Genomic DNA, 12,242 nt, shown 5'->3' with positions numbered 1-12,242 from the left:
AACGGCAAGGATAGCTCCAAGACATTCTTGGTCAGGCTGAAGTGGCAAACCAAAGCAAAGGTTACTCGTCTGAGGATTCCTCCATTGGGATGAACTGGCCAAGTTTTGTATCCCACTGTTTTCATTCATTGACTGGGAGAAGCCTGGAGTGAATGTGACCTTGGCATGAACACTGAAGTGGATCTGAAGGTGCAGCAGCTGGAGGCTGTCTATCAACTGGCCTCCTCCCAGTAGCTTTCCCTGAAGGGTCATGAGAACAGCCTACCTCAAGGGTCAGGAAGTCAGTGTATCAGAGAAAAACCAGGACTTGAACTTGGATGAACTTGTTCCTTTCCAACTCTAATGTATTACAAAGTTTTAAGGATAAAGAATGAGTAAAAGTTAGTTATGCTACACAGAGAATTGTAAAGCTTGAGTCTGGGTAGACAGATAGTTTAACACATGTTTTTAACGCATGATGTTTCTAGTGATTTGTTTATGGTTGACCCTTGAACAACACAGGGTTTAGTGACAACAACCCTCCATACAGTTGAAAACCCATGCATAACTTTACAGTCTTCCATACATATGCGAGGTTCTACATCCTCGGATTCCACCAAACTTGGACCCCGTAGTACATATTTGTTGAAAAAAAGTCAAGTACAAATAGACCCGCGCAGTTCAAACCAGTGCTGTTCATGGATCAACCATACTTTTTTTTTGAAATATATTAGTTGACTTACAATATTATGTTAGTTTCAGGTGTACAAAATATTACAATATTATGCTACAATATTATGTAATATATGTAATATGTTACATATGTAACATATGTAACATTATGTTAGTTTCAGGTGTACAAATATTATGTTAGTTTCAGGTGTACAAAACAGTAATTCGACTTTTAAATACACTACAGAATGGTCACCATAATAAGTCTAGTAACCATCTGTCACCATTCAAAATTACTATAGTATTATTGACTATATTCTTTTTGCTGTATATTGCATCCCTGTGATTTATTTATTTCATAACTGGAAGTTTGTGCCATTAAATCCCCTTCAGCTATTTTGGCCAACCCCCTAACTCCCTCCCCTCTAGGACCCACTGGTTTGTTCTCTGTATCTATGAATCTGTTTCTGTTCTGTGTTATTTATTTGTTTTTCAGATTCCACATATAAGTAAAATCAAATGGTATGTGTCTTTCTGTGTCTCACTTTATCTCACTTAGCATAATACCCTCTAAGTCCACCCATGTTGTCACAAACGGGAAGATTTCAATCTTTTTTATGGCTGAGTAATATTTATACATACTTTCATTCATGTATTCATTTCCAGGAGTGAAATTGCTGGATCATATGGTAGTTCTATTTTTAATCTTTTGAGGAACCCTTCAAACTGTTTTCCACAGTGGCTGCACCAGTTTATGTCTCCACAAAGAGTGCATGGGGGTACCCTTTTCTCCATATCCTTGCCAACGCTTGTTATTTGTTGTCTTTTTGATGATAGCCATTCTGAAAGGTGTGAGATGGTAGCTCATTGTGGTTTTGATTTGCATTTCCCTAGTGACTAGTAATGTTGAGTATCTTTTCATATGTCTGTTGGATAATCTGTATGTCTTCTTTGGAAAAATGTCTGTTCAGGTCCTCTGCCCATTTTTTAATCAAATTGCTTTTTAAATATTGAATTGTATAAGATCTTTATATATTTGGGATATTAACCCCTTATTGGATATATCATTTGCAAATATTTTCTCCCATTTAGTAGGTTGCCTTCTCATTTTGTTGATGGCTTCCTTTGCTGTACAAACGCTTTAGTTTCTAGTTATTTAAAAGCCAATAATAATACTTGCTTTTTCTTCTGTTTATTGTGATGAGATGAAAAACACAATTAATGTGATTTATTCTGCTCTGTTGACACTTATGAGTCTAATATTTGCAAATGAAGTGATAACACATCTCTTCGGGTGTGAAGCCAGCTGTCATCGTCACAAAACTTATCCTTGCTAAATCATCAAATGGTCATGTGCAATTTTAAAGACCTAAGTGGAATGAGATGGGTCCCTGGAAACTTCATGAAGGGAGGCACCTACAGCAGAGAAGGTCCCTCTGTGGAAGAAAGCTCACCATACCTGTTATGGACTGAATCATGTCCCCACAAGAGTCATATGCTAAAACCCCAATCTCCAATGTAATTGTATTTGGGGATGGGGCCTTTGGTAGATAATTAATTAGCTTTAGATGAGGTGATGAGTATAGCCTCCAAGATGGGCTTAGTGCCTTATAAGAAGAGGAGGAGACAGGAGATTTCTCTCTCTCTCTCTCTCTCTCTCTCTCTCTCTCTCTCTGTCTCACCACCCATGAAAAAAAAAAGGTTGTGTGAGCACACAGAGAGATGGCAGTACTTTGCAAGCCTGGAAGAGAAGCTTCGCCAAGAACCGAATCTGATGGCAGCTTGATCTTGGATTTTCCATCTTCCAGAACTGTGAGAAACAAATGTCTGCTCTTTAAGCCACTCATTCTACCGAGTGGTATTTTGTTACCAAAGTCCAAGCTCACCAAGACACACCCTTAGTTCAGCTAAAGCAACTTCCACAAGAAAGCTCTCCCTTTCTGAATTTGGAGTCTTCATTACAAGAGACAGAATAGAGAACCCTCAGAACAAACGGGAGTTGTTCTCTTCAGAAAGCAGGTTCCTTATTGCAGAAACACCTCCCCGAAGGCTGGAAATATATCAGGGTGTCTAGATTCTCCATGCTCAGCTGAGTTCATGGCAGCGTTTGTAGCTCATCATTCATTGTTGACATTATGGTTTCATTTTTGCTTCCATGACCCTCCAGCAGAATGGGGCTTTCCATTTGTCCATCGTCTAACCCCCTGCTACAACTCTGGAGAGTCTGAGATAATGATAAGAGGCATTAACAAAGATAATAAGAAATGAAATGTATGTGCCCTGGGCATTGTGTTATTTCTATGTGTGTGAACAGATTATAATAAATGCTTTCTTCCATAAATGACCCTGAAGCCCTTTAACTACTATCACCAAAAAGTCCTTGTAATGACTTGGAAGATAGTTTGGCTCAGAGGATACCAGAGCGAGCTAATGGGTAGTGGGGAGCTTCCACGGGACAGTGGTCCCTTTGAAATCTTTCACAACTTTCTTGCCAGTGCTTATCAGACACAGAGAGGACACAAAAGTCTCTGGGGGTGACTCAAGGTCATGACTGGCTGAGTGGACTTATGCTGTTGAAATACGCCATAGGTCTAAAATATGCTGCATATGCTGATCTGCAAAAGTTCAGTGGAATGTAATGACTCAGAAATGTTGAGCATTCCAAAGCACAAGTTTTGCTAAGTTCTCTACTTTCTAAGTTGTACTGGAGTACTTGTTTATAGCTCCGTGCCAGAAAAAGAATATAAAACAGATTTTTTCTTTTGATTCAGACTAATATACTCATTACTAAGAAGGGGGAAAACATATCATTATACCCAGAGTCATTTCCTTATTAGGATGGAACAATAGTTTATAGGCAACAAAAGGATATTGTGCATGGTGACAAGGCTCAAGTATGACTGGCTTGATGGAATGTTTCACATATTTTATACATTTCAAAAGCTCGGCTAATACTTCATAAATTTAGGTGAAATTTTGTTCTTTTCACAAAAATGTGTTTCTCTGTGCTTTTTCTTGTTCAAATAATTGACCACGGTCCAGGCTTTGGGAGACAGCATTCAAACACAATTCATTTTCATAACTGAAGAAAGAAATATCAACTCTGAGTGGTTTTTTTGTTTTGTTTTATAATTGTATTAAAAATTGGGTATTCCTGAGCTCCTGCTGCCTGGGCAGTACTTCCTAATTCCAAGCTGATGCTGAAAACCTAGACCTGGGGAAAGAACTTCCAAACAAACACAAACATAAGCCTCTCAATCTCATTCTTTTTATTAACGTTAGCACTTGTAAGGCATTACTGCAATATACTGCAGTAGGCAATTTATTGTTGGTTTTAACTGATATATATTTTTGGCTTCTTTGGTGATTCAGGCTCATCGCATGGATCTTGAAAGAGGGCTGGCCCAGGAGTGAGCAGGCCAGTTCTTATCCGACTCTGCATTAACCAAGAAAAATCAGTTTTTCTCTAAGCTGAAAAAAGAAGCCCAAGGGGCATTTGAGAAATAAGAGACTACTGTCTCTTATTTCGTCGAGATGCTTTGCATAGATTTAAATGAAGTTACAGGTATGAAACAATTAAAATATGGCTAGACACGTGGTTGGAAGAATCGGCAATTTCCTACCACTTAATTTCCTACCCTCTCATGCCTTGGACACTCAGGGAGGTCCCGACTGGCAGCAGAGATAAGGCTGGCATCATCGGCATTCTTTCTGATCGCCCATCCTCGATGTTATTTTATTTTGCCAAACAGCACTAACTCTCTCTGAGGAAAGCCCACCACCAAACCGGCATATTCCAGCACAGCTGAAGAGAAAACCTCCATAAACCCATATGGAGAGGCAGAGGATCCGAGGAACCAATTCGTTCTTGGAGAACGACTCACACAGGCACAGACCTAAGTCCCCCAGACCTTGATGGATGATGCGGGTCAACCTCTGAATGCTGCAAGCCCTCCTCAGTTTCATATTCAGTGCAAATTCCTTCCAAGAAATGAACTTTTTTTTTTTTTTCCCTGAGATTTGTTGCTTCTAGGGATGAGATGAGACATTCAAACCCATTTCCCTAGAGGCTCAAACCAAATTTGAAACTAGCAGAGACACAGTGGAAGCCCAATAATTTCGCCAGCTGGCTCTCCCGCAATAATCTAACATCGTGTGGGAAGCTGTAATATGTTGTGTGATTACTTCCTCTCTTTTATTTGTTTGCTTTTCCTCCTCTATTTGTGAAGAACAATATAAATATATAATGTTTTCAGGTTGGAAACGAGTCTGCTCAAAGCTGGGTTATTTTATTTCTGACTTTGAACGGGAAGTTACAATTTTCGTTTTCCCCCGTGTAAAAGATAAAGGAAGAGTAACCACAGAGCTAGGTACATAATGATTAGAACAAGTAATTATTTTATTGGAATCCTGCATGCTCTGGGTTATTAGGTTGCTGGTTTTCTGTAACATTCAATTCTTTTCAAACAGTGAAATCTGTTCAGTTTTTATTAGAAACATGATGGTGTTTCAGCCAGAGTTTAATCTTCTACTCAAATTATATGTTTCTAGCCCATAATTCAGTAAAGAATGAATGCATATAGTATAATTGTTTCATTTCCAATATTACATATATTTTTCTAAAATGCATATAGACATATATCTGCATAAAAATTTGGGCATGCAACCCCCATAATAATACAGATATCTTGGGTTTGAGAAGTTTTGCATATTCTTTGAAACGTGCAATATGAATTATTCAGAAAAGCACAAACACATTTGATGTTTACATGCCTTTTTTCCTGCGAGGTATTTTAATATAACATTAGTTATAATAATAATCATCTAACTAGATTTTTAATCCATAGTTTCATTTATTTCCATCCAATCCTCCCTGATCTCTATAAAATATTACAGAGTGTACTCCACCCCCATGCTATCTTAGTACTGATTGGTCCATACAATACTTCTCAAGCATTCGTCTGCCGTGTGCTGTGACAGGTTCTGGTTTGACAACAGTAACGAATGGCACAGGCTGCTGCCCAAGGACCCTATGACTCAGGCAGGTGCTCAGATATTGCAGGAAGAAATTTCAATAAGCAAGAGTACAAATTTTTTCCGTAATAACTTAATTTCTCTTTTAAGTCCCCATTCTATTAGTTAATAGAAATTCAATCAATTTAGCAACAACTCTCTACTACTCTCCTTGCTTTGCCCAGGACCATGTCTGTGTTCTCAGGTTCATATAGTACCCAGGGATTGCTGGGAGGCTCTGTCCTGGGCTGGTCCCTGTGCACAGCAGCATTGCCTGAGATGTCCTTCTCCTGTCAAGTGTTCCTTCATCCATCCATCACTCTAAAGACCTTGTTCCAGCTACTAAGCCCTGTCGGGCTCTCTGCCCCTTTTGTTATCCTCTTCAGGTTCACAGTACTACATTGTTTCTCTCATGTCACTTGGGGTGAAAGGCCACTTCCTGGAGCCAACAGAGCCTCTTCATCCCCTGCATCCTGATCTCTGACACTCAAATCCTCTCATGCGTGAGGTGCCCAGGTCCCTCTGCCTTGGTACACAGGCATTTCTACTCTTCTATTCCCACACCCACATATGGGAAAACTGAGGCTTTGTCACCTCTCCCAGGCCTGACAGACAAGGTCTCTCTTCTCGCAGACCCACGTGAAGTGTCTGTTGTCCCCTCTGCTGGTGGGACCTATAACTCCATTCACAAGAACACACATCAGCACACACCCTCCCTGGCTTCCCCTGCAACTCTCCTCCCATCAATCCAGGGAATCCTTTCTGGACTGGAGTTGAGAGCTACCTTGCTCCCAAGCCTTGCTCCAACTCTCCATCCTCTGAGTTCCCCTGCGCCTCAGCTCTTGAAATACGAAAGACTTTTCTCTGCTGTAAATCCTTTCCCTGAAACAAACTTCTTAATTGACAAAACAGGAAAGAGATCACAGGCTCAAAGGAAGTATGAGAGAGGAAGGCAGACTTATCAGTTACATCAAAGTATTTATATAGACTATGTAGCCTAGCAGGATTCATGATGGGGAGAAATACTAGTTAAAAGGAGGTCGCGGGGCTTCCCTGGTGGCGCAGTGGTTGAGAGTCCGCCTGCCGATGCAGGGGACACGGGTTCGTGTCCGGGAAGATCCCACATGCTGCAGAGCAGCTAGGCCCGTGAGCCAAGGCCGCTGAGCCTGCGTGTCTGGAGCCTGTGCTCCGCAACGGGAGAGGCCACAGCAGTGAGAGGCCCGTGTACCGCAAAAAAAAAAAAAAGGAGGTCGCTTCACTTGATTTGCACAGACAATGAAATCACTGAGCAACCAAAGTCAGAGCTGAGACCTAGAAGGTTAATAAATGCTAGTTGGGCAAAGGGAAAAATCTGTTCTAAGCATAGGCACACCAAGGCATGGATGCTAAGAGCACACAGAACTTTCTAGAAGCTAAAAGAAGTTCAGGATAACTAGAATATAGTGTAGTAGAAGGAGGCTGAGAGAATGAGGATCACGGGGAAGAATTCTGTGGTAGCTGTAGAGATAAACTCGGTTCAGCAGACATCTCTGGTTGCTTATCACAGCCACTCTTCTTCCTTGTTAAGGAATCCCACGTTTATTCAGGACTAACTGTGCTTAGTCCTAGAGGGTGAATCATGACTAACATGAGCCAATCACAGCCATCTCATGCAAGCGATTGGTGTAGGGTGGCTGAAATATCAAGTCTGGTCAACCAGCCACAAAAGCATGTCAGCTGAAGACTTAAGAAAAAGTTTTCTCCCTGATACTAGAGAGGTGCAGGAGATGAATGGACAGAATTCTCTTTCTCATGCTGTCCTTCCTGCTTTTGAATATAACTGTTCATTGTTTTGATGTCAGGGACTAGAGCATATAAAATGTGAACACAGGGCAACAAATTTCCAGATGGAAGACAGGATGCTGATGATGTGAAAAGATAGAAAGCGCTGGGGTTCCTGATTGAGGCAGGAACTCTAACCGGAGCTGTTTACCTTGGGATATTCTATCAATGAATATCGTTATGGAGTAGACCAGTATTAGTTAGATATTCGGTACAACTAAATTCTTCCCACCATGGTAAGAAATTTCAGGATTTTGCAAAGGGAGCATATAGCATCGGGGCCAAGTGTGGGAAGATGTTCCGCAGACAAATGTGAAGACCCACATTAAAGAAAAAGCATAATATGGACAAAGGAGCAAATTGAAAGGAATTTAGTATGGTTGGAATTTAAAATGTGTTTTAAGAAATGAAGTTGAGATGTAGGCACAAACAAAATCATGGAGGGCCTTATAATCCAAGAAATGACACTTGGCTTTTATCCTAAGGGCAAAGAATTTATTGATGGTGTTAGGAAAGTTAGGTGATCAGATTTGCAATTTTAGAATTTATTCTGGATGAACAGCCTAAACGAGGTTGCTAGCAGAGGATTTAGAGAGTAAGTTTCAGAACAGGAGATGGAATCAATTCAATCTTGCAGTTGATTGGATTTCTATGACGAGGAAGTGGGAGGAGCACCCAGTGATGCTAAAGATCTGTCATGGCAACAAGGAGGAGCAACAAGAAACCTGTAAGAAGTGAAGACATTGATAATGGAGATTTCTTTTAAAAATAGCTGTCTTGAATATTAGTGGTTATCTAAGTTTGAATTCTCTAATAATAGAGCTACAAATCAAATAGATGCATAAAATAGCCTTACATAATTATGATGCACCAGAAGACCTTAAAAACCATGAAGAAGCCAAATCCCAACTGCATTTCTTTTCCAATGACCTCCTTATTTCCTTCCAGCCTAAGTTCAACTTCCATCATCAGTGCCAAGTGCACACTGGGAGATTAAGAACTCCACAGAGACTAATATGTGCATCAGGGATGTATTTATCAGTCACGGTACTTGCAGGTCTAATATAAGATTAATAACCTGCTATGCTAAGACCCTATACCATAGCTTACTGCATTCATCAGGATCGCAATAAGAAAAAAAGTGTACCTTCAACCTAGGATGATTCAAGAAGAGTTCATTTACAAAGGGACTATTTACAAAAGGTTGCCAGAGTACAGAGGAACCACAAAGGATAGCACAGTCACTGAGGGCTAGAAACAGAGTAGTTACCACCCACAAGCCCAAAGGGACAAGGAAGGGGCAGTTACTAGAACCCATAAGAAGAGAGAAATGCATATAAGACTGTCTTGAGAGAAGCATCCCTTCAGTCTGAGGACATACCCAGCAGAAACAGTCGCACAGACAGCCGACCAGAGGCATAAAATATCCTGACCTCACACTCTTCCTTCCTCCAGTTTTCTGCCAGGGCTCCTAATTAGCTGAACTCAACTGGGGGACCTTGGATAAGACACCTCTTTGATATAATCATGTAGTCAGCCTGCACCCAAACAGAGGGGAGAAGATCAGCCTGCACCCAAACAGGGGGGAGAAGAGGAAAGAGTTAGTCTGAAGGGGTAAATAGTATATATCCAGCATGAATGTAAGTGGAAGTATTATCTGAATCCATTACCTATGTCAAAATGAAATTCATATGTGAATTTAACAGCTAGGTTTTCAAACACTATGAGATGAATGGCTAGAATAGAGACAGAAATGTTTCAGCTCAAAAGATCTGCATTGATAAAATAAATGCTCACCAAAGCCTACTTAAGTATTTTTAATTACTTTCCTGCTAAAGATATTAGCCCATATTTGCTTTTAGCCATTAACAGCTTTGTGGGTGGGAGAAGGAGCTATAAAAGATTAACTATGAATGAAAGTGAACAAAATTGCAATATTAAACATTACTGCTTAGCCATTACTAAAAATTATAATTGTGTTTTTAGTGAATTATACTTTTATAGTTCAAGTGGTATGATAGTTTCTAATAATGAAAGGGAATAATGGCAATAAAAGATTTCTTAATTTGATTAGGGTTTTGGAAAACATTTTTTTTTTTATTTATTTTTGGCTGCGTTGGGTCTTTGTTGCTGCGCGGGGGCTTTCTCTAGTTGTGTTGAGCGGGGGCTACTCTTCGTTGTGTTGCGCGGGCTTCTCATTGCAGTGGCTTCTCTTGTTGTGGAGCACAGGCTCTAGGCGTGTGGGCTTCAGTAGTTGTGGCCCATGGGCTCAGTAGTTGTGGCTCATGGGCTCTAGAGCACAGGCTCGGTAGTTGTGGCTCACGGGCTTAGTTGCTCTGCGGCATGTGGGATCTTCCCGGACCAGGGCTCGAACCCATGTTCCCTGCGCTGGCAGGCAGATACTTAACCTCTGCACCACCAGGGAAGTCCCTTCCCCTTAACTTTCAATATTTATGTTCTACACTCTTCTTCAGGTTAGGGAGGGTAACCTGAGGGTTACATATTATAGCATAACTTTACTATGAGTCTACAATAATCTGTTGATTATTTATACAAAAAAGTCAACAGTACCACTCGTAACGTAACAAAACACATATTGAGATTTATTATTAATGCTTAATTGTTCATTCAATCACTTAAAACATTTCTTAAGATCCTGCTATGTGAAAGAAATATGTTAGAGGGTTTTTTTCCATTTTATTAATATTTAAATTTGTTTATGTGTTCAGTAACTCATGGGTGAAAGAAATAGGAGGAAAGAGAAGGAGAAGGAAGCCCAATATTTGCTATATGGAGATGTGAACATTTGCTATGGATAAATAGCAATGAATAATATAACTTAATATATTAGTTATAATTGATTTGGCTTTTTAAAGTATCTCAAATAATTCTTAAACTTCATTGATTTTGATTTTGAGGGTTTTTTTTAATTGATATCTAAAGTAGATGATAACTGAGAACATATATTTGAAATGTTATATGTAAAAAATAAACTCTCTTCAGCAATATAAAGACATTAGTTTACCTACCTCTTAGGACATTAGAGGTCTTTTAATGCATTTTCATTATGAAATAAGTATCACCTCTAGGGAAAACAATATAAAACTGAAGGTACTAACATTTTTCCTGTGGTTACATTTCTACCAAGTTGTTTTTCTTGTATAAGTCCTATGGCTTCCATTTTAGAAATTTATAACATAGAGTGACAAGAAAAATAATCACAGCCATAAGATTTTATTTCTATATGCCAAGTTTACACTCAGATTCTAACATTAAAACCAATTTGTTAGACCAATTCCAGAAGAGACAATATTAAGTTTAATCCATATATGCAAAAAGTGAGTATTTGTAGTTATAATATTTTATTCACCCTTAAATGTGTTCTTCTCTCCAAATATTTTAAGTGTTAGACAGAGATGGAAAGGATTTATGTAATGGGATAAGATGATGTTATAAACAAGTGGACATTCATGGTCTTGGCTAAGGTGTAAAATCTAATCTCCATATCTATAATGACATTTTATAACAAATTCAATACCGTATCTTTTTACCAGGTTTGGGGAGTGGGAATGTGGTTTATTGGATGGGCTTCAGGTTGCTATTATTCATCACTTACATAAACTCCATTGATAGCCATTTCTAAGGCAAACAAAGAAAATATTTGGATTCATTTAATAGAATTCTTTATTACGTGTGAGAGAATACTTGTGTTGGTTTGGACATTTTTTAGGAAATGATTTAAAATAAGTTTTATTATGAAATGACTGCACAATATCCTTCACAAGAAATGGGAATAAGCTTATTGATTAAGAGTTTAATCTTCCAGTTTTTCTCAACTTTACCAAGGATAATTTCAAACCCCAAGAGTTTTAGTATGTTATTGATTAAATAGCTCTAAACAGTCAACTTTTTATGCATTAATACATATGAATATAATAATGTAATATTATAATTTATGAGTAATATCAAAAACAAATTAGAGTTTCAGATTATTTGACTATAGCTTATTTTTACTATGAATGGAAAAGCATTTTTCATATGAATAAATCATCCTATTTTTCATGTCATATTCCTGCAGGTGCTAGTTTTATAGTTGACATTTAACAACTGAGCTGCACCTACTAGGATGAAATGAAGACAATTTAGGTATAATATAATACCTTAAGATGTGAAGATAAATAGTTTGTGTGGGGTATTGTCATTATCTTGATAGAAAATAGTACAAGGCCAAAACAAAACAAACAAACAAAAAAAAAACCTAGAGAAAAAAACTGTTTCTCTTCCCTACAATGCTACTTTAACATGCAAACACTGTGATCTGCCAGCGATGTTGCAGCAATAACAAACTCTCATCTGATTAGGGATCACTTTAAAGTTCACATACTTAGGTGACATTGACCAGTTTCCCAGAATGCCTCACATGGTTTGTCACCATCTTTGGTTAATATAATGGCTGTTCTCTTGGAGAGAAAAAATGTTTTCAAGTTAATATTATATCTCAATTCAGTCAAATATTTACGGAGCAGCTACTTGTGCCAAACCTTCTGCAAGTTCCTGGAGGAAATGAAGCTAAATAAGACTCATGCCATTTAATACCTAGAATTCCAAGGAAGACAGAACCCTGGACGATGGAGAGTAAACTCCAAAACATCTTATTTAATGGCTTTATGGAAAACCATTGATTTTGGTACTGACTACAAATGCTCAAGAACTCAATGAGAGGAAAACAAAGTATTTCTTTTGATCATCTCCTGAGC

Source organism: Monodon monoceros, unplaced genomic scaffold (genome assembly GCF_005190385.1).
Source record: "Monodon monoceros isolate NGI ecotype Baffin Bay Population unplaced genomic scaffold, NGI_Narwhal_1 Super_Scaffold_14, whole genome shotgun sequence".
Lineage (NCBI taxonomy): Eukaryota > Metazoa > Chordata > Mammalia > Artiodactyla > Monodontidae > Monodon > Monodon monoceros.
This window is presented reverse-complemented; position numbering follows the sequence as displayed.